This window comes from Podarcis filfolensis (genome assembly GCF_964270895.1).
Source record: "Podarcis filfolensis genome assembly, chromosome: 12".
Classification (NCBI taxonomy): domain Eukaryota; kingdom Metazoa; phylum Chordata; class Lepidosauria; order Squamata; family Lacertidae; genus Podarcis; species Podarcis filfolensis.
Window position 1 is genome coordinate 12346370 of NC_139614.1, and position 21203 is coordinate 12367572.

Sequence of the window (21203 nt, forward strand, 5' to 3'; positions counted from 1 at the left end):
CCCTAAAGATATAGGACAGTGACCAGGAACCATAGGTCCTCCAGTTGTTGTTGAACTACAACTACCCTCAGTCCCTTACAATCATAGTCAATTGTAAGAGATGGTGGGAGTTGTTGTCTATCAATAAGCGGAGGTCTGCAGGCTCCCCATCCTTGATGTAGGGGACTGCAGATATTAAAAAACTATGGGACTGCTTTGTTCCTACTTCACCTACAAAACTACAACTCCTTGACTAAGATCTGTTTAAATTAGATTGAGTAAGATACAGATGCCAACTACTCTAAGTATGACTAACGTTGGATAATACCCGGAACATTTATCAAGGGGGAAATGTCACCAGATACCACAAAAATCTCATGTAAAAACAAAGAAACAAACAACACACACAAAGGACACAATCCACTAATATGTTCTCTCCATTAGCCCCATTAACATGAATGGGAGCTGGTCAAGAGCATGGAAGATTGACTGGTGGGTTGCGTCCATTCAGCAATAACCATTCAGGGCTGAATTTCCTTTATCTGTAGAGAACCAAAAGTACTGTACCATAAAGGCACCCTAAAAAGCTAGTTAAATCTTGAGGCTTGACCTTATAGCCTTAAAATAAGTTATATTATTTGAGTTCCTGATTAACTAGAGATGTGTACGTCAAATGATTTTAAAGTTTTCTAGGTGGGAAGGAAAAACAATACAAAGGAAGAAGATTGGCAAAAAAGATAACACAATTTCTTCGGGGAGATGAACTGAGATGCTGCCAATCAGATTTTGACAATATATCATTTTGAAGAGTCTAGATATTAATCCCCTCAAGAGATTCTGAATTAGAGTATTAGTAGACACAACCATATTATGTATGTATCAGCCAGCTGCTCCCATTGCATTAGCAGTATAGTGTAAGGATTTGAAGTGTGTAAGTGTGTGAGAGAGAGGGGGAGGAGGAGATACACTTTGGTTTTTAACTGAGTTTATTTTAAAAGAATTAAAAACCAATCTACCAAGCTCCAAATTCACCACGACATTTTCTTGGCTTGTTTGTTGTGCTTAAGATTGATGTACAGCTCTGTCCATTTGTGTTATCTGGGGACGACTGAGCTGAGAGAAACCATGTAGAAATGCCCGACTGCTTAACATAACAACATATCTGGCTGGTGGTAGAGGAGGAGGGGAATTGAACAGCTACAGACAAAGCAAAATTTCCCCTTCAGGGAGAAATAAGGACAACAGTCCATGATTTTGAGAGACCTGATATAATAGATGACAAAGAAATTAAACATTGCAATTGTGATGAGAGAATGGTTACAAATGAGCTTATGTAATAGGCTCTTGCACTATTTGAAAACAGTGATGTTTTTCTGGTAGGGATGGAATTTTCTGAAAATCTCAAAGTTGATCTTATCTGCATGCATTCTTTCCAATTCCCATCTTGCCCTCTGATCTCACAAATAATTTTTTAAATTTTTTATCAGTTCCACTAAAACCACTAACAATTATGCATCTTATGCACACTATAAATATCCTATTATATGCATACTTTACACATATGCATTCCAGGTTTCCTAAAGTAACTAGCATACAACATTTACAGTTACATACAACAATGCATATAAATAAATGGGGCAGTTATAAGACCCCTACTGAAAAGCCCTCTCTGAATCCCACCTTACTGGATAATTATCGTCCAGCCTCCAACATTTAATTTCTGGGCAAGGTACTAGAATGTGTAGTGGCATCTCAGCTCCCAGGGTTTCTGAATTTTTATATTGTGAACCACCCTGTGATCTTCAGATGAAGGGTGGTATACAAGATAGATAGATAGATAGATAGATTAGATAGATAGATGATAGATAGATAGATAGATGATAGATAGATAGATAGATAGATAGATAGATAGATAGATAGATGATAGATAGGTAGATAGATAGACAGATGGATTATCTAGATCCAGTTCAATCCTGTTTCAGCCTGGTTGTGGGGCAGGGATGGCTTTGACCACCTTGGTGGATGACTTACATTGCGAAATGGACAGGGAGACTGTGTCCCTGCTAGTTATGCTGGACCTTTCTAGAGAACCCAGACTGGCTTCCTTCTTCTCATGCTTCTGTCAGCAGCTGAAGACTGTTTCATTCCAATGGGCTTTTGAGAAATGACTTTTGTTTTAAGAAAAGGACTTTTAATAGTGCTGTGCTGTTTTTACAACCTGCATATTAACAGATTTGTTTTTACATTGGTTTAATACTCTTACTGTAATTAAACTATCACCTTTTATTTGTTTTTAGCTTTATGCCTTTCATCTGTTGTTTTACTTTGTGTAGGCCACCTTGGGTCCCAGTTGGGGGAAAAGGTGGGATATTAACAAGAACAACAACAACAACGTATTAATTGGGGCTGTGCACCAGATTTGGCTGAGTCCCAAGCCAAACTGGGTGTATTTGAAGGGATTAAAGGGTTGAGGTGGGTTGAGGGACAGCCACTGATTGCTGTAGGACAGACTGTATGGCCCAGGATGATTTGGGGGTGTCAGGGGGCAGGGAATAGGCAGGAAGAAAAGGCAGGCATTAAGCAGGAAAACCCATGCCAAGACGCAACCTGACTGCCACTTTTGTCTTCCCAGGAGACTTTACCAACTCTTCTTCTTGCCTGACACGCCATTCCTGAAGCAGCACATCACAGGATTGATGCCTCCTTGCACCGTATAGGATTGATGCCTCCATGCAACAGCTGTTGTGAAACTGTCAATTCCAGCACACCCCTGCAGACACCCCTAGCAGCCCTCTGGATTCCGTCCCGTGATTTGGAGGGTTTGGAGTAAAGCTAAAGCGTCTATGAAATACTGCATTTGTTTTATTCCATTATGAAAAGCTGTTGACAAACGACGGGAAGCTCAAAGGCAAATAGGATCAAGAGGATGGAAGACTGGGTTTAGGAAGGAAGATAAGGAGAGGCAAGCTGCCAAGGTTGCCAAATTGAGGGCTAAGTTGTGAAGAAAGAAGGGCAAATATTGGATGGAGAGGTAGTGGGATTTAGAGACAAAATTAAGTCAAAGAGAGCACACAGTGAAATTCCAAAGAAAGAAAACTTTTTATTGGGCATTGATTGCTGTGGAACCAATGCTAAGAAAGGGTAAGGTGAGGTGGCTTAGTGATGCTTAAACTAAGTAGGATAAAATGACGGTAAATGTGAGTACAAAATGTTGTAAATTAAGAATGAACTTTAGCTTCAACAAGATGCATTGAGGATGAAGGACTACTTCCCATGTTGCAGTCTAAAGGTCCTCTGCAAGTCACTGCTGTGTCTGAAAATATCTTGTTGGTATAATGAATACTTGAAACTAGCTCTACAGTAGTGTGTACTACATTTACTCAAGCATCTCAGAACTAATAATATGTGCTAGGCTGCAATCCTACAGTGCGCTCACTAGCTGCCTCTGTGTGGAGACAACACATGAGTCATCACTGGGGATTGAAGGATCTGTCAATTTCAATACTTTTGGTTTCTCCTTTTTCCAGTCTTAAATTCAGTTCTCCATATTTCTGCACATTTTAAAAAAATCCTCATGAAAATTCTTCAGTACTTTAATGTGAATTTCTATTAATAAACACATTCTTGAATGCACTTAGACTAACATACCCATGTCTGCAAGCAACTTCTTCACCACCAGCATAGTCCCTAATTGGTGGGCTGTAGAAATTAAATCACTAACTTTCATAGTTTGAACATTCACGGTAATTTAGCTCCATGATCCAGAGTCAGACACATCTAGCAGTAAAAATAAAACAAAAAGAGCCCAATTAGCATTTGTTCAATGTCTTATTTATTACCTTTCCTTTCTGTGGTCTTTGCGATACCCTTTAGTGTCAGGTTGACTTATAGCAGAATTAGCTATGGAAATGCTATTTCAGGTAACCATTCCGTTGTACTAGAATCGCTGTGCTTAAAAGATTGATCCTGCTAACCATCCCCAAATGGTAACAAGCAAGACAAAAATGGAAACATGCAGAATTGCCAACCTTTGATTGCAGATGAAAGACGTCTTCATTCAAGTCATTAATGCTTGAACAATATCGTACCATAAAAGCCAGTAATGAACGAGATAACTTAAAAGCACTATAGATGTGGGGAAGGCTACAAAAAGAACTGTTATCCCACATAAGTTAAAATGTCGTTTTCTTCCCCACACTTCTAGCTTCATTGCACAAAGAGTTTACTTTGCATTATGCAAGTAAACAAAAACCAACCCAATTATAAAGCACAGTTAATTCTGCCTCCATATTTAGTTATCCATGGCTATAATATACCTATGAGATGCCAAGTGAGGAAATGCTGCTAATTGGTTGTTGTTATGTAGTTGACCTTTTACCATGAAAAATATATAATAGGGATGAGAATCCTATTTCACCAGGGAAATGCGTGCTCAGCCATCCAACATCACAATTAACTGTCGAAGGAATCTAAGCTGTTTTGGTGGTTGCTACCAGGCCCAGACGGGGGGTGGGGGCCATATGGGCCACTTGGCCCGGGCCTCAGATTCCAAAGGGGGCCTTGGTCAGCATATTCACAATCGCAGGGGATTCACTGGGGTGAACATGGAGGCGCAAAGGCAGCGGTGGCAGATTCCCTGGGGCCATGGATGGCAGCGCAAGAGAAAAGCTTCCCTGGTGTCCGGGGCAGGGCCTGCGATTGGCTCCGCAGAGGAACGCGGAACGGGCGCTGGGTGGGTGGAGGCGACCAAGGCTCCAGCAGCCAGCGCGCCACGAACGTGATGGTGGACCATGTTTCTCATGCTGCTAAAAGTTGGTTAGTTTTTGTTTGAAATCTTGTTTGCCAAAAATTAAAACCACACGTACCTTAAAGATAAATGTGTTGGCTTTCTTATCGCTATTTTTTTTTTTTTAAAAATGATGAAAAATTGATGAAGATGTGGCCATTTGTTTAAAATTTTGTTGACTAGGCCAGGAATATTACTTACACCCGAGGAGTACATATAGCTCAATGAGGATAATATTTGGTGTAAACCATGTTTTTTAAAGAAATAGTGGCTTATGAGCAATAGTGGCTTTCTCACAAGCATACATCTTTTTTAAGAGTAGAATAAGAAGACAGAGAAGTTATAATTTAATTATAATAGTCAAATTTGTCTACTTAAAAATAGATTTTTAAATACATTATTGAACTATTAAAAATAGTATAATACATTTTAAAATGAATAAAGTATTTATTGTAAAATGTATTTAAAATTATAATACATTATAAAAAAAATCACGTTATATATTTTTACAGATCAGTTCCGTAGTCTTGAAATAAAATTATTTGTCAGCATAACTTTAGTGAAAATTATTTATATACTTACTTATTTATAAGACTTCAGTTATCCCCAGGGTAAAAAAAGGGGGGGCACATTATCTACCTGGCCCAGGCCTCTGCCTGGTTCTGCAAGGCCCTGGTTGCTACTAAATAAATGAAGTTAGTGTAGCCCATACAGAGCTAGATGGACCAGTGGTATAAGCCAGCTTCCTTGTATCTAACATGGCGCTCTGTGTTTGTGAGTGAAAGGTTGAATCAGATGTACTTGGTGTGCTATAGCCCTTGTGTGGTCATTGCCAAGAAAGAAAGCCCTAGAAGCCAAGGAGGAGGAGGAGGAGGAGATGGGGAGGCATCTGCACTGTGCTGACCTCCCTACTGCCTCCACCACCCTCTCTCCCTCCCAGTAAGCAGCAGCAACCCATCTGCCAGGAAGCTGGTATAGTGCCCCACCCAGTGAGCTGCTGCTGGGCTTTGGATGGAGCACAGCCCCTGGCAGCAGTTGGTGCTGCCAGGTAAGTGGGGAAAGAAGGGGAAGGGAACGGGGTGACAAAGAAGGGCTCACAGTATGGTTGGTATCAGAGAGATCTCTGGACCCCTCATACTCCTGATGACATCAATCAACTTCTATGGCAACAAAAATAATTTATTTGAGATGGGCCAATTCTAAACAGAGCAGTGAAGCAGAGTTTGCTCATCACTAGCTCCCCCATCTTAAAGACAGCATCTTAAAAATTGAAGAATTGATGCTTTTGAATTATGGTGCTGGAGGAGACTCTTGAGAGTACCATGGACTGCAAGAAGATCAAACCTGTCCATTCTTAAGGAAATCAGCCCTGAGTGCTCGCTGGAAGGACAGATCCTGAAGCTGAGACTCCAATACTTTGGCCACCTCATGAGAAGAGAAGACTCCCTGGAAAAGACCCTGATGTTGGGAAAGATGGAGGGCACAAGGAGAAGGGGACGACAGAGGACGAGGTGGTTGGACAGTGTTCTTGAAGCTACCAGCATGAGTTTGACTAAATTGCGGGAGGCAGTGGAAGACAGAAGTGCCTGGTGTGCTCTGGTCCATGGGGTCACGAAGAGTCGGACACGACTAAACGACTAAACAACAAGCTCCCCCATAGCTCAGGAACCAATTTACCCATCTGGCTTCTTATGTGGAAAGGAACCTAGAGAGTTTGCTTTCTTGGCAGAAGCACATCACCTTTATCAGATGTGAATTGCTGGAGCTGGGGTGGGGCAGGGAGAAGAAATATATGTAAAGGAAAGAGTATTGATTTTTCTGCATATCGAGCTATTATTCCTTTCTCACATCAAAGGGAAAGTAAAAAGTGGTGCAACTGTAAAGGAAGGTTAATTACTGAGAAGATTTAATTCCAGTCTCTTAATTAAAATGGCTGACATACATATCATGGACTCAAGCCCCTGGCAGAGAATATGTCCATTAGAGAAATTATTCCTTGCAGTAGCTGTCCTGCAAAAACAAAGGCAACAGCAATGGTGCCAGACAGGATGTCAGGATGCATCTCAGTTCTTCCCACTGCTTCATGCCAGTTGGCTGGATTTTACTACAAAACCTTGCTTAGTAGCCAATGTCGGTGTTACAAACCGATATATGAAAGCTAGGAGCTAAATGGCACCTTTAACCTAGGTTATGGGCACAACAGAATGTCTAGGCGTGATTTTTTTTAATAACAAGAATACAAAGCTGAAAATGAATGAACTGCAGCTAAAATATTGTGTTCATTTTTCATATGGCCTAGTCCTTCCCCTGCCCACTCCCCCTAATATTCTTAAGAGGGTCTCTTCTCCAGTCTTCAGAGAGTAACTGGAAGTGGGGAGGCAGAAAAAAGTCCTCCTTTCCTTCCACTCTGCAGTTTTAATCTGAAATCTTAGGCGCAGTACTGTGCCCAGAGCTCAGAAACTGCTCATGCTAATGAAATCCCCTGTTGCAAAATGTGCCTAGAACAATGGGAGTTTCAAACACTGGCTAGGGTAACGTTTAATTGTTGCTTTATTGTTAGGTATCAACAGGCATACAAGAAATAAACAATAGTCTGACCATAGTGCTCTGATATTTTTCTTACTGGTGCATTGCTCATTAATAAGCAATTCAAATGAGCCATCGAGGTCAGCTCACAACTACCTGGTGCCAGCCTGATGCTAAGACCAACATTTGCTCTCTTTTTACATGTGTGTAGGGAGAGAGGGAGAGAGAGTTTTGAATGTCACCAGTGAAAGATAAAGAACTTGAGCATTTGGAACTAATTAGAAGGAAGCAGGCTTGAAGAGCTGCAAAAGTATGTTGCTATTGTGCTAGGAAATATGTGACCTTCCTATATATTCATCCTGTACATTTGTGGATGACTCCAAAACAGCGTGGGATTTAAGGCAGTGAGGGCGGTCCCCCGGCAAAGGGCGCTCAGCCAAGGGGTACAAATTCTTCTTCTTCTTCTTCTTCTTCTTCTTCTTCTTCTTCTTCTTCTTCTTCTTCTTCCATAAACCTATATTTATATGGGTACCTATTAAAAGTTGGTGGGGGTGCCAAATTTTGTCCTCACTCAGGACACCATATTACCACAGTCCACCCCGTCTCCAGTCTGATAGTGGTCTTGACATGGTTAGCCAGATAAAGTTGCCTTATCCTGTTATATGTATATATCAACTTCCTTCCTGTGGTAGCCAAAATTCTTCTTTGATTTGTTCCTACATCGAAGACACACTTCTGTATTTTTGAGATTAGTCTGTCATTACAGAATTAAAGATGTATATTCATTCTGCAGTTCAACTCTAGGAACACATACAGCTAGTTTTAAAAACCATGTTTTTAAAATTAGCATATAATGCAAGAGCACAGTGGGGTGGTGGCAGTTCAGAGATTAACTGATTTATCCGGCATGAGGTCTTTCTTAGATGGCACACATGTAATGGACTGAGAAAATTGAAGGTATGCACATGGATGAAATTAATGAACAGCTGGGAGGAGGAATATGTTCCTGCTGCAGCATCTCCAGTGCAACAAAAATAACTGAACCACAGGATCCCCCTTCCAAATTGCAACTGTGTACTGTTGTCTCCATGGCAACAACAGGAATAACCCCAAGTAGATGCCTACCATTTATCAGAAAGGATCGTACAAAAACATTATCAAAGATGATCAAGAAATTATCCTAGGATCATGCGACCTGCTTTCAGCAAGTTGTATGCGCACAAAAACCCTCCTCAGATATCCCAGGAGAACTACTGTGAAAAAGCAAAAAGTTAAACCAAAGCTAGGGGGGGGGTGAATCTACAAATTTCTGACCCTTTCCAGTAATGTAATTAATTTTCGTATGCTACTTTCACTTACATATGCATTTCTGTGCACACCTTACCCTAGTATACACATTTTCATGCACATTACCTGGCAGGGGAACTGCACTGCAAAATTCAGAGAAGTGTGAATTTCAAAGGATGGTTGTGTTTCAGTTTGCATATTGTTTCATAAAGTGCAAACTATATAGGTTCACCTTTAAATGTGAACTGAACTGAATTCCTAATAAAATCAGAAGTTTATAGTCTTCCATAAATGTGATGGAGTCAAACCAATTACATGGCCCTAGTTGTCCTACACTACTCTAATTTCAGATCATCCTTTAGCATCACTTCTAATGGTCATGTTTTACTTAGAAAGTTCTGCATACCATCCACATATCTTCAGTGGATGAAGTTGTGCTAAACAAAAACTTCAAAATGTGACCTCTACAAATCCATGCTCACATAAAATTCATGAATGTAGTATTACTTTTAAAATGACTGAAAGTAGAATTAAACTATTTTCTTTGTGAAATCTGTTTGGATTAAATCAGTCTTCTTCAGCAGCAGCATCTCACATCCATCTTTAGACGCCTCTTCAAATTGTCTCCATCATTCTCTTTTTGTGTAAGTGGCCATCCCCTTGGTCTGTATAGCTTCAGAACTGCATTGCCCCAATCTAGTCTTGCTTGGTTGTTTAGAACCCAAAGCTTGCTAATATAAGACTCTCTCAGCATTACTTAAACTCTGACCTCATAGACCTGGATTTTTTAAAAAGCTCCTGGTTAATTCACTCCTTGCTTTTACAGGTGACCCTTCCAGCAATGTCATCTACAGCCAATTATAATAATAAATTTCATGCTATTGACAACTGCTCACTAAGCTGTGCCCAGCTGTTTCTGTATCAATTCATGTGTCTAGAGCACAAGTAGATTTTCAACCTTCAGGAGGGTTTCAGATTTAACATCTTATTCCAGGCCCCAGGGGTGGGCGAGGAATGGTCTCCTTTCTTCTTAAAATGTCTTCCTTCCCACCCTCCCCTCTCTGAGACAGCATGTGATGTTTACTGTCCCTTATGTGAACTGAACAAGGCCAAAAGACACATTTTTTTCCACTAGAAATTAAATAATTTTAAGCTACAATTGGAAGTATATGTTCCTGGGAATAGGGCTACAACCCTATATCTAGTTATCTAAAAGTAAACTCAGTGTTACTTACTTCTGAATACAGTGGTACCTCGGGTTACATACGCTTCTGGTTACATACACTTCAGGTTACAGACTCCGCTAACCCAGAAACAGTACCTTGGGTTAAGAACTTTGCTTCAGGATGAGAACAGAAATTGTGTTCCAACGGCGTGGCAGCAGCGGGAGGCCCCATTAGCTAAAGTGGTGCTTCAGGTTAAGAACAGTTTCAGGTTAAGAATGGACCACCGGAACGAATTAAGTATGTAACCAAAGGTACCACTGTAAACACATATAGGTTTGGACTGGTAGGGTCCATTGAAAACAGTGGGCCTTACGTCCATGTTAGTTCTCGTTTCATTATGTGGGCAGAAATGTCCTTGATCAAGTAAACAGAGGATTTATCTACCTCGCCGAACACCAATCGTGACAACAATAATAATGATAACTCACCCTGAGGCTATGTCATGGACTAGCTGGACGCAGAGGAGGCAACCCTTAGGGGAACCCCCAAGGCAGCCCCCAGGGGAAGAAGGCTCAGAGCCAGGGGATTGGTGGTGAGACAATGATGAGTAGTCAGAGGGAGCAGACTGGGAGGAGGAGCTGTTGGAATGCTGGTAACAGCAAATACCATATTAGGACTGGTGTTACCCAAACCCTGTCATTAGCATCCAGGCTAGTTCTGGGGAGCTACCATTTATATTTCCCGCAATGTCATGGAGTGAAGCTATATTAGCACATTGTGGGAAATTAAAATGCCTGCCACCTCTGTCAGCTGCAGCTGCTGTCTCGCTTCCAATATTGCAAGTCTACTGTGAGTACAACCTCCACATCACAGAGACTACTGTGGCGCACCAGTCTGTAACACAAATGCTAACAGCCACAAACAAAGAGAACAAGTACAAAAGGTGCTCTTATAACCCATGCTGTACACTCCCTGTCTTGGTTAGTATTGCCACAGACTACATTTGGTCTGCTTTTATTCCTGTGTTAACAAATGCCAGCCATACGCTTGGCACTTAGAGGCATACAGTGAAAAACATGTGCCTCTTTCTTTGGTGCAGCTGTGTGAGGAAAGAAGGAGGCCAAGTGTCTAGAATCCCGAACAGCACATTTGTAAGGAAATTTGAAAATAATTTGAGTGTTCCACAATTGCTTTGCTGAGACAACAGGAAAAAATGGCAACTAAAGCTCACAGGAGACCCATTTGTTTCATTTGTGTTTACAACTGTTCATTCAGAGTGCTCCACAGCCAAGCCGCGATATTGGAACATAAATTAATTTACTACAATTCTGATGTGAGATGGAAAGATTAATGTAATGTGTATCCAAAGGGAATTCCCACTACATGCTGTTTGCCAGAATCCATAGAAACCAGCCCTTTTCATGCTGTAACACATTGCTGTATTGTGGCTGCTGCGATTCCTTAGCAACAGAGCTACTTTTCTGTACAACCCAGCACATATAATGCATTCCAGACATAAGTAGTAGGGCTTGTAATTTTTGAGTGGGGGAAGAACAAAAACTGGAGGTCTTTGTTGTATCTTAAATTGTATCCTTCCCCTGAGTATATTGGAGGTGGAGACTTACACAGTACCAAAAAGGTGGAGGTGGAGACTTACACAGTACCAAAAAAGAAGACACAGATTTGAGGGGGTGGAAGCATATTCTAATTTAGAAATAACTGTTATAATTTAAACAGAAATACAGTGCATAGCTGTGAAGGCTGTAAACAAGTGATCTGTATACCAGCTCAGCCTGTTGATGGGCAACTTCCAAACCCCTTCTCTCCCTTCTTATCATTAGGCAAAGTGAGGCAACCACCTCAGGCAGCAGGTGTTGGGAAGGGGTTAGCATCCTCCTCTATTTGAGGACTGAGATTTGTGGGCCATGCAGCCTGTCTTGTACCCAGTTCTCCAAACTACCCTGCTTCCCTCAGTTTCTGTGGAGGACGCTATTTCGTTGCCCACATTGACTTTTGCTGGGGAATGGGACCACCATCTTGTCTTCTGCATCAGGCAGCAGAACATCCTGGGCTGACCCTGCTTCTTCCAGTTTTGTTTTGTTTTAACTGGTCTTGGACCAGACAGTCATTCAAACAGAGGATCCCTTCAATGAGAGGGGTCACTTCTGGAAAGTAGACCTATGGTCGCTGTACTCATGCTTAGAAAGAAAGGCGGGTCATAAAGGCATTTAATGAATAAAAGTAATTCAAAAAATAAATACCTATTAAAAACCACAGCTACTTTGGAAGGACAAACACTGCACAACAACACTGTTCTCATCTGTCTCTTGAAAGTGTACAATGCATTCTTCAGAACTGGGCTGCCACTACTGAGGAAAAAAAATTAATCAGAGGAGGGGAAACTATGCCAGCCAGCATGACAAAGGTCAGGAATGATGATAATCAAAGTGCAACAACATTTGGAGGGTCACAGGTTCCCAGTCCCTCTTCTGCTACTACCACATGCCAACAGGAGCTGATGGAAGTAATGGGAAAGCAACATTATTCTATATTAGCAATTTAACATTTGGTGTGTACAAAGTTTCAAAGGAATAAACCTATTCAGTAACTTGGCGTCTTTTCTTAACTGCCTCTTCTCATTTACTAAAAGTTATTAATGAGCCATCTCAAAACCCAGGTAAAATGTGCCACTGGGGAATTCTCTAATTAGAAAAAAAGCATTCAGTCTTCTCCACCAATGTGTTTTTTTACAGCATAAGCTGAGGAATGAATGATACTACCATGTGCTACCCATACATTCTATGTGACATACCTTTTATCACTTGACCGCCACAGCAGTTTACTAAATCCCAGTCCCCTGTAAAAGGGTTGACTTTTCAGTGGAATAATAGCTGGCTATATAAGAGGGAATATACTTTGCTGAACCATGCAGTCTAATTTCAGAAAGCAGTAAACATTTGAAACCCAGACCTCAAAATCCTTTAATCTGACAGCTGTGAGTCACACATGTTTATAAAGAATATTTAGGTGCTGAGATTGCTCTATTCAAACAACAATAATATAAAACTGCTGTTTAAGTAAATCATTAAAACAATGTGAAATACAGGCACACAAATATGCATGCAACGGCAAAGCTATAAAGGAAGAGAATATTAAACCAGCAATTGTTCTGGTGCAATATTCCTTTATAACATTTCCTTCCCCAGACAATTCATGCTATGTCAAGCCAGGATTGCAGTAACTATCAGTAAAATAAGACCTGACAAACCCATCCAAAAGCCAGGTTTCAAATGGCTCTTTGCCACAGAAAGATGGCCTTACAGTGAGTGAGCATGCTGTGTGAATCCATCTTACTCAAGAGAGACTCAATGGAACAGGGTGCCTCTGTTTTCCCAATACACTGCAAATATCATATCCATAACAGTGATCTATTCAAAGGCTGATCCTTATTTAGTCAAAACAGCACAATCCATACACAAGAGGAAGATGTCAGCATGTTCTGGGGGAACCCAAACTTCGTAAATGTACAAAAAATAAGAGCCTTTCATTAAAAAAAACAAAAAACTAATTGGAGGGAATCCCCAAAACATCCAAATGATGACTGAACATGCTCAGTGGGCACAGAATGCTGACTATTGTGAGAATAGAATATTCTTCTGAACAGGTGCATTTTAATACTGCCACATTTTGCATTGTTTGTACAACCCCTATACATATAACACTTGTACAGAAGCACAAATATGGATTTGTCAGTCTTTTACACTGTTATCTTTTAGATGCCAATTTAAAACTTTCCTATGTATCCAAACTTTGGGTGAACTGATACGCAGCTGATACTACTATCTGTATTAGTCTTTATCAATTATTTTGCTTACATTATAAACCATCCTGGAGGCCTATTCTTGGCACTGCGGTGGCTTATACACAGTATGTAAGTATATGTAGCAGCAAGTCTACATACACTTACCTGAAAGTCTCATTGAATCCAGTTACTTCTAGGATTGCCCTGTAAACAAATTAGTGATTGCTACCAACTCTCTCAATATGTTTTCTGATAGGACAATTAGTCATTGCTGACAAACAAGCTTCAGCTTCTTTTCGATGTCTCAAAGTACGTATAAAAGATAGTTACACACATACACAAGCAAATTCATTCCGAACTGAAAACAAAGGCTATTTGAACCTAAAGACAATTTCACACTCTATTTTTTTTTTCATCCCAGGGCTACCAACTATAATGTAGCCATCCAAACCACTTCCAGGATCCTCTATCCTGAAACCACAATCTTTTCAAGGGCGGCTTTGATCTAACTGTGGCTGGCTAAGTAGTTTCACGTATTAAAGAATTAACAATGATGCTGTTCATCTTCCTCCCTTCTAAGTCTGCACTCCTGAGCATCAAACGTTATCTCCTTGACAAGTGGCACCATGGTTATTCAGGGCATCATAATAGAACAGACTGCCATTAATTCAGGAGGTAAGGCTGCAGTACAAATCCTACCAGCAAACAGAAAAGCCAGCCAATAGCCATCAAGCTAGCTCTCTGACTTGTCAGGGGAAATAAGAGCCATCACTAAATTTCCAAGCAAGCAGACAAGATGTTGCTTAGTATTAGGCTGAGACAGAATTAAACGCTTTAAGAGATAGAAAATCTGAATGAAACCCATCATCTGTTTATAACTGTACCATTTCTAAGTTGCATTACCTCATAGTGCTAAGTGGAATTACTAGAACTCCAACTAAACGTCTTTTCATTTGCAACAAAATACAATAGCAGCATAGGGCTAGTTCCCTACATGTGATCCCTGGGAGCTGAATGTGTGAACTGACTCCATGGGAAAGAGTTAAACTTGAGGTGAAAGTTCTAGCTAAGGTTTGATATCCACAATGGCTCATTCACATTGGTTGCAGTCATCATGTCATTAATTTGCATGTGCACCCACAGTCCATTCTTAGAGGCTTTCTTTACATTTAGAGACAGAGGGTGACATCTGGTTAACTCCAACTGTTTGTGCAATGGAAATCCACACGTGTTACAGGATTTTCAGTTTATTTTATTTTTTCCTCCAGTCCCCCTCTGCACTCCCCCAAATGTGCTCCAAAGAGTCCCACAACTCTCTGCAAAAAATCTTTGGGGTGCAGGCTTCTGTAGAGAAGAGGGGAGGGAGGAGTAACCCCACTGCATGAGTGAACTCCTGCTTGTGCTATGTTGCATCTCATCCTGTAGATATAAAAGGATTCCCCAGATATCCTTGCCTTTTAAGCCAGAATTTCAAGCCTGCAAACGCTGTCTTTCCAACAACCATTGTAATGTATTTTGAGTAGAGGTAGCCTATGCAGGTCAATCAGCCAGAAGAAATACTCCATGGCGATTGTATTGGACCTTGGAAAACAAAATTAATTGATGAAAGCCAGGAATAGGAAAACTGGTGTCCTGTAGTCCAGGCAATTCTGTCCCTTGATATGCCGTCACTCCCATGGACTCATGTAATTCTTCTGGCTGGCTGACCTGTACAGGCTACCTCTACCCAAAATATATTAGATTTTTCATTTCTCTCACCTTCTGTCCAATGAGCTCAACACTACACACATGGTTCTCTCCCCCACTCCCATTTTTTTCCTCAAAACAACCATGTGAGGTGGGTTAGACTAAGACAGTGACTTCCCCAGGGTTACACAGGGAGATTTGTGGATGAGTGAGGAGTTGGGCATGGGTCTCCCCAGTCCTAGTCCATATCACACTGGCCCCTGTTAATTAAAAATGAAGTAACTTGTGACAAGACTAAAACGATTAAACTCTGTATTGATTGGCTAAAAGATCTAACTGGGATCAAGCATATTTCTACAAAGAAAACAAAACAATCTTCTCATTTTTACAGTTGCTCAAAATTGCCCTGGTACATGACAGCATCATTTGTTGTACAGAGCTGCAGCAGGAAAATCAGAAGGATTTAAAAAAACACAAAAGCAAAACTAGGCCATTCTTTGCTCAAGGCATGCTCTAAAAAAAAACAACTAGTACATGTTTTGCGTGGAAAATTCTGTTTTAAAAACATTTCATGGCAGGGTTTCATCCCTTTTACTTGCTTCACTTTTCAGCATTAAGGTAGAAAATGGGGGTTATTTTTGACAGCATGCCCATTAATCAAAGGGTCTGTGAAGCCCGGAACATATTTTAGCTGATCATTACCAGAATGTCTTTGCTAGCCGAGGATCAAATTAGAGCCTAAACCATTTTTTCCATCCTGGATGTCAGCAGTGAAAAGTCCATGCTCTTTCAGATTAGTACAGCTATATCCAATAGCACCAGTTTGACACGGAACATAAGACCCACTTCAGTCTCGGTTCAGGCCTGGTTTGGGGACTGAATCAGCCTTGGTTACCCTGAGAGATTTTATTAAGAGAGGGACCATCTCAGTGGCTTTTGATGCTATTGACTATATAGTCCTAGATCAAATGTGTGGGATAGGTATTGTATGCACCATATTATGGTGGCATAACTCTTACCTGCATGGCTGAGTAAAGGACCCCTGGATGGTTAAGTCCAGTCAAAGGCAACTATGGGGTGCGGCGCTCATCCCACTTCAGGCCGAGGGAGCCGGTGTTTGTCCACCTACAACTTTCTGGCTCATGTGGCCAGCATGACTCAACAGCTACTGGCGCACGGAGGACCGTGACAAGTGCCAGAGTGCATGGAAATACAGGACACTATTTTGTCCCCATTACTATTTAACATCTGCATGAAGCCACTGGGAGCAATCATAAGGAGCTCCAGAGCACAGTATCATCAGTACAGACTTGACATGCAGCTTTGCTTCCCCATAAGATCTAATCAGGTGTGGATGTGCAAGAGCTGGACCAGAATAGACTGCTGATGAGGCAGGTGGTTGTCAGAACAGGACAGCTCTGCTAAAATGTCTGTATTGGCTACCCACATGCTACCAGGCCACATTAAGGTTCTTGTATTACTACCCCTTACATCCCAGTCTGATCATGGAGATCATCTGGAGGAGCATCATTGGTTGTTCCCCATGTTTCACAAGCCTGACTGGCTTCAGCTAGAAGTGGGACATTTTGTGTCACCAGCCCCATGCTGGGGAACACTTTTACAGCAGAGATTCAGAAGGCATCCTTGGTACTGACATCTCTAGAAGACCTTTTTCTTTTATGCTGACAGGGTTCTGCTTTTCCCCCCTCTCTCCAACATGAGCCAATCATTTTTATAATCATTTTGCATAGTTTTATGTATCTTCTGTTTTACTGCATTTGTAGAAACTGTTTTACATCGCATTGATATTTTATGAGTGGGCTGTGTGTGTGTGTGTGTGTGTGTGTGTGAAAATAGGATGCTGCCACATACTGAGTAAGATAATCAGGCAATCTCTTTCAGCATTGTCTACACGGACTGGCAGTGGCTCTCCAGGGTTTCAGGCAGGAGTCTTTGACCCAGACCTATCTGGAGGTTCTGGGGATTGAACATGGGATCTTTTGCCTGCAAAATAGATGCTCGATCACTGAGTTACGGTCTGCAGGAGTAGGCATTGCAAAAAGCAAAAAGAAAAGAAAAACACATTTTAATAGGAATGGGATGGCAGAGGATACACACAACAGCAGTACAAAGGACAAATTCCATGTATGCCAGCAGCTAAGGTGCACAGTGAGGTAGCACAATTGGAGAGCATATATAGTGTCATCATGTCACATCTGAACTGGTTTGATTGCCAGGTTGCTAGAAGCTGGTGTTGGGGAAAATGCAGCAGAACAGTCTAAAAGGATTTCTTTTCCAAGCCAGTGACTGGAAATGACAGATGGATCACTGAAGAAATACAAACATTCCCTCGATGGCTCCCTTTACTAAAAATTAGGATGCAGCTTGAAGCAGTTACAGGAGGGAGCATGATAGTCTCACCGGAAAAACTGAGAAGGGCACAGTTTTATTATTATTATTCAGACCTTAGAGCATCATTATAGAGAACTGCTTTTGCATATCCAACTAAACAATGATACACAGAACAGGAAATAAAAGGAATTCAATGACTGTCAGCATATTCCTATCCCTTTTTACTTAGAAGCGTGTCCCACTGAGTTAATTAGGACTTACACCCTCATACATATAGTAAGGTCTGCCACCTCTGCATATTAATATTCAGTTAAAGTTAACTAACCCCAAATGGCTTGCCAGCCATTTGGTATTTAATACGGTGCCCCAATTGGGGTCTTAACGGTCCCAGAAGACAACCAGCATATATCACATACTGTAAGAAATCAACGACACAAATGCTGCTGCTTCTGTTCATGAGGACTGTACTGTCTGAAAGCCACAGTAAAAGTTATGGAGTTGGACAAGGAAGGGACGGGGTGTTCCACGTTAAAATCCCTACACAGCCACAAAGATCACTAGGTAACTGTTAAAAAGGAACGTATTGGCTACCAGGTGCCTAAAGGTGTATGATGAAGGCGCCAGGCGAACTTCCCTGGAGAGAGCATTTGACAGAGAGGGAGCCAGTCATCAAGGGTGCCCTGATCACCCACAGTCAGAACATGAAACCAGGTTGCCCCGTTTTCTTCTTGATCTTGGAGTCTCCAAGGCAAAAGTCGCAGTAATTGTTGGGCAAGGCCAAACCATCCAGACCTTTCTTCGATTTCTTCTCCTCAGACTTCTGTGACACAGGTGTAGAGGGCTCTAAGTCTTACTTGTCTCCCCCCTCTTCCTCAGTAGGTGGGAGTGCACATAGTGGTAACTTAGCCCAGGACGGTTCTTGTAACACTTCCCATAGATATCAGAGGCATACGGTTGTCTCCCAAAATGGCTACATCCAGCTTTTTCCGGGCGCTCCCAACTCCCTGACCTTGGCTTTGCCTTTGCCTTGGCATTTTGGCATGTCTTCTTCATAGTCCTCACCATTAATCAGGTTCCAGGTTCCTTTTCCTTGTGTGGCTATTGGCAACAGGAATCTCGCCAAGGCTGTCTTTGTCAGTATGAGGGTCGGGCAGACTGCGCTCAAGAGAGTCCATCCTCAAAAGGGCCTCCAGGCTGCTGCCGTCCTGAGAGATCACACCCTCTTTCTTTAGGGTCTGCTCAGTGTCTGGTTTAGTGGAATGGAAAGGAAGCCTTGGATCCTCAGGAGGGTGAGCGTGACATTTTTTCTGCCCGCGCCAAGCTGGGTAGGAATAGAGCTGGCCAGATGCCAAACCTGGCCCCCCGTGCTGCTTCTCCATCCAGATGTAGCAGTTACTCTGTGCCACTCCAGTCTGCGAGTCCAGAAATGGCGATCAAATACTTCTCTCAGCGCACAGTCTGGCACTGTAGTTGTGGCACTGCTCCATTGTGTCCTTATAATATTGTTCGCCAAGGAGCTTCACCACATTCTGTACCACCGCTGCCATTTTCCCCTCACCTTTTTCTTTGCCCTGCTCCCAAGGGCAAGACAACCAGATGCTGGGTAGACTTCAGACATAGGGCAAGATACTCTGTTCCTTTAGGGAAGATCTACATTGGGAAGCTTGCCTTTGCTGACACTGCAAAGGACTTTATTCAGGCATATTTGTATGCTGCCTTGAAGGTCTGTGGTGAAAAGTGAGGTATAAATGTTAAGTAACTATCAAATAATGAGTGCAAGGACAAATGAATGAATGAATATTACTGCCTTTGTAGATAATTAAGCTTTCAAAATGGTGACTGTGGTAGCTCTTTCTGGACTGGTGACTGTGAGACACAGTCTCTTGAATCTGATTCTAGCCTTTACTGATTGTTCCCCAGCCTCCCTCTAATGAATGGACAGAACCACTAATTCCTGTTTCTTCCTAATTTTAATCTGTCTCCATCAGTTGCCATGAACCAACAAGAAAATTCACGTACAGCTTGCAAAACCATGATTAATTGATTATGCGAAGTAAGTGTTCCTTCTGTCGTTGGCAGATATAGCAGGGCTTGTCTCAGAATACAGAAGCCATTAAGGGAGAAGTTTTATTGAAGCTGTCACACTGCAATATTCCAGAGGGTCTTTCCTAAACTGCCATACAAAGCAAACAATAATAAAAACCAAAAAGATTGAGAGAGAGCTCAAATATCACTGAACAAGGATTTTGCCTATTTTGTTTTCCATTGCAATTCACATAGAACACAAAGGAAGGTGCTTGGAGAAAGGCAAACAGTCTCTCTCTCTCTCTCTCTCTCTCTCTCTCTCTCTGTGTGTGTGTGTGTGTGTGCGCGCGTGTCCATCCCCTCTTGGTAGTTGATGGACTGGTCCCTTGGAACCACATGTGGCAGTCAAGTGAAAAATACAGCAGCAATGAAGCAGCTTTAGTTTACACTAAGGATTTTATTAGCAGCTTAGCAGCCCCAGAGCTAAGCTCTGATGGAACAGACAATCTGTCTTCCTTGATGTTTCTTGGGAGCAAAGGAAACAGCAGGGGAACACATAAATCTAAGCAAGATTCATAAATAACTGGAGCCTCAGCCATAGGTCAAAGGGAGGGGTCATCAAAAGAATCTTTTCTAAAGTAAAAACCAAGCCCAGGTGTTAATCCTAATTACACTAAATTAGACTGTCACAATCTGAGCATATGCTTGTAAACCTTTTGGGAATGGGGAAATGTCTCCTATTTTGTGGTTGCTATTCACCCTGAGCCCTTGAGACCAGGCTGACTCAAAATCAAGACCAGCCAATACAGTTCTGTATATATGGAATTTAGGCCTGGGTGGGCCACTCTATTTCTAGTCTATATCAGTTTCTCAAGTGTTCAATAATAGGTCTGTTTGGGTTGGGGGCTTTCCAACGAGCAGTATAGAACAATATGGAGTCTTGGTGAACTGTTTAATTCCCCCCCCCCCAGCTACAATTGCAATTCCAGAGAATTCAAATTACAATACAGTAACATACAACTTTAAAAACAAGCAAAAAAATAAAGTTAATAATCAGTATGAATACTCATTGCAATGGATGTGCCATCTTCAACCACAAATCCACAGACAGGCCGCGGACCACGTGAATGAAGGTTGTGGGCCACTGGGAACCCCTGATACAGAGGCATAAATCCTCAGCTCTTCCTTACCCAGGACTTTTCATTACCATTTGATGGTATGAAAAATCTAAAGCTCGGTAACAAAAATAAGCATGAATCTGAGGGGTATGTTGTTGAGACCATCGTGGAACTTAAGAAGACTTCCTAAACTTCACAGTGAGCTTGAAAATTAACTGAGTCAGATCTGCCAGAGGATATAATAGTGAAAATAATGTTTAAAAAAGCAGTATAAAGTGGTACTTCAGTTTTTGAACGTAATCCGTTCCGGAAGACCGTTGGAGTTCTGAAACATTCAAAAACCAAAAACTCAATGCGGAAAACTCAATACGGAAGCTACGTTTCATGTTCAACTTCCAAGGCATGTTCAAAAACCGAAGCATTTACTTTCAGGTTTACGGTGTTCAAAAACTGAAATGTTCATCAACGGAGACGTT

General features: G+C 41.6%; 1 protein-coding gene and 1 pseudogene across 3 annotated transcripts in view; both read right to left on the reverse strand.

The window, feature by feature from the left end:
* Positions 1-21203, reverse strand: part of TMEM108 (transmembrane protein 108) — a 184573-nt gene that overhangs the window by 114896 nt on the left and 48474 nt on the right. The window lies entirely within an intron of this gene.
* LOC310746409 (zinc finger protein ubi-d4-like) lies at positions 18269-19279 on the reverse strand (annotated as a pseudogene). Its single transcript has one exon. The product of its transcript is annotated as a zinc finger protein ubi-d4-like (transcript).